Source organism: Argopecten irradians, chromosome 10 (assembly GCF_041381155.1).
Source record: "Argopecten irradians isolate NY chromosome 10, Ai_NY, whole genome shotgun sequence".
Classification (NCBI taxonomy): domain Eukaryota; kingdom Metazoa; phylum Mollusca; class Bivalvia; order Pectinida; family Pectinidae; genus Argopecten; species Argopecten irradians.
The window spans coordinates 10668900-10671321 of NC_091143.1; the positions used below are offsets into that span (position 1 = coordinate 10668900).

Genomic DNA, 2422 nt, shown 5'->3' on the forward strand with positions numbered 1-2422 from the left:
ATATGTAAACTTCTTAATAAGAACTCCGTTAAACTTTGTAAACCTTGAATTAAAATATTACAATTCCATTCACTCAAAAACTAATAATGTAAACGTGTGTGTTTTGTGAATGTTTAATTTCGCAATTTCATGGTGTTATTATTTTCTTAATTTATAAACTTTCCTAATTTTAACGACAATATTTATACATGCACAACATATCACTCACGTAAATCTTCACGTTTTCAGTATTAATTTGACAGCCCTTTATCTTGTTAGATATAAAGTTAATAACGGTGACCTCTATTGCTAGAGTCATAATTAAAGCACGTACAATTTCTTTCATGACCTAATTAATATTTAAGTAATACAATTATTGGATGCAGTTCCCATTCACCAGTTCACCAATATAGTGATCCCAGCTGTGTGTGTGTGTCATGTGAACTTTGCCATGACTATCGATAAACAATGGAGCGGAACGTTCCAGTTTTACACTCGGGTATTTAAATCAGAGACACAGAGGTTATCCAATATAAAGGCTGTCACTGGTGCGGCTGTGCAGAGAACTACCAGGCGATATACCGAAGGTTTAACTGTAAGGTAGCTTCTGGAACTCTCGGACATTAGAATCCAGTTATACTGGTGAAATAGGGGAACTACTACCGGACATTATGCTGAAAACATCAGTTAGTATTCACAGACTGTTCATCTTGTGTTAAGACCAACTGAGTACACTATTTCGAGAATAAGACGTTTACGGTAGTCAGAGTCAATCTGGAGATCGAAAAAACATAGCATTTTTTTCGACTGAAAATATAGATTATAAAGGAAACGAATATATATTTGGAAAAGTACTACAGTGACAGTCCAACAAGATATTGAAATAACTAGATATATTCGTCCGAATATATAGTCTGTAAAGGATTGTATTGAAGTTTGAACCCACGGGACACAGTACTCTGAAGCAGAATGTTGAACGATTTCTGAGAGAAATCAGGAACGAAAGCATGTATTTTATATGAAACGGATTAAGACAAAATTCTAAAAACAAAAAAATGGGACCAAAATATATAGAGGAATCATACTCTTCATTTGCGACAAAGTATGTTTCGCAAAACACAGAAGCTCTAAGGAGAGTATTTGTAGCAATGCTCTACTTATTATCAGCTCATGTCACTTCATGTGTTGCGATAATTTACGTAAACGACCGACTGCCGGATAGAGGTAAGCATCCACCCCTTCCGGATCTGATTTTAGACAATCTGCCTTACGTAAAATGGGCGAGCCAAGCTTCGGAATATTGTTTAGCTTTGGAAGTAGTAATTGGGATTGGTGTTATAAGTCTACACAAAAACAAGCTACAGATTATCCACAGACTTTGCATAGTGCTTGGTACCATGTACTTGCTCCGATGTCTTTGTGTACTTGTCACGTCACTTCCGGTTCCGGATATCAACAAAAAATGCTTCCCTGTACCGGAAGCTGATACATGGAACAAACTAAAACGCGCATTCGACCTATACACTCGGTTTGGCCTTAAAGTAGTTGGCGCTGAAACCTGTGGAGACTATATATTCAGCGGCCATGCGACACTTCTCACTACCTTGAATCTTTTTGTGAATGAATACGCTCCCAGATCTCGCTGCTTCATCCGGGGCATCACTTGGACATTAAACATTGGAGGGATGTGCTTTATTCTGTTGTGTAGAGGCCACTACACAATTGATGTCATTCTTGCATTTTATTTATCCTACCAAGTTTTCACCACATTCCATAGTTGTATTGTTAAAGAGCGTACAAGTTCCTTTCCATGGAAATGTGTAGACTATCTAGCGGAGTTTTTTAGTAACAGTAATGAAAATTTGCCAGAGGTTGAAAAAAGTATTGTTTGACAAAACGACTGTCTAGTAAAAAAATATTTATTTATTTGTTTCTTTTAATAATATATTGCCATTTTATGAATAGTGAATATGGTGCTTGGACTATTTATTTATATAATACGTAGTTAATAGTAAATTATTAATCAAATAGTTCAAATATTTTCTGAAAATGTTTGCTATGAAATAGTGTTACTATAGCAGTATAGACAATGAATTGGTTGTATCTAGTGTTGTAGAGGTCATAGGTCAATGTGGTGCTGCCGTTTATTCTTTACGTACAATGTATGAGAAATTTGCTCATGAAGTAAATACTAGGAGAATTTGCCAAAATAAAAACTAGTATTAAGTCATGTGATTATTATTCATTACGATAATGGTTATTCCACATACCCATTGTTACATGGTATTCCATTGTAATTAAGGTAAATCACTGATTGGGTATTATAGTTATTACAGGTATTTATAAAATCTGAACTGACCCAGTTAATTTTTTTTTTATTTCAATCGATTGTAATCAGAGACAGTATATATACACTGTATAAATAATCCGGCGGTGTAGTTAA

General features: G+C 34.8%; 1 pseudogene; it reads left to right on the forward strand.

Moving 5' to 3' along the window:
• Positions 1–526: 526 nt before the first annotated feature.
• Positions 527–2205, forward strand: LOC138333089 (sphingomyelin synthase-related protein 1 pseudogene; annotated as a pseudogene).
• Positions 2206–2422: the final 217 nt, after the last annotated feature.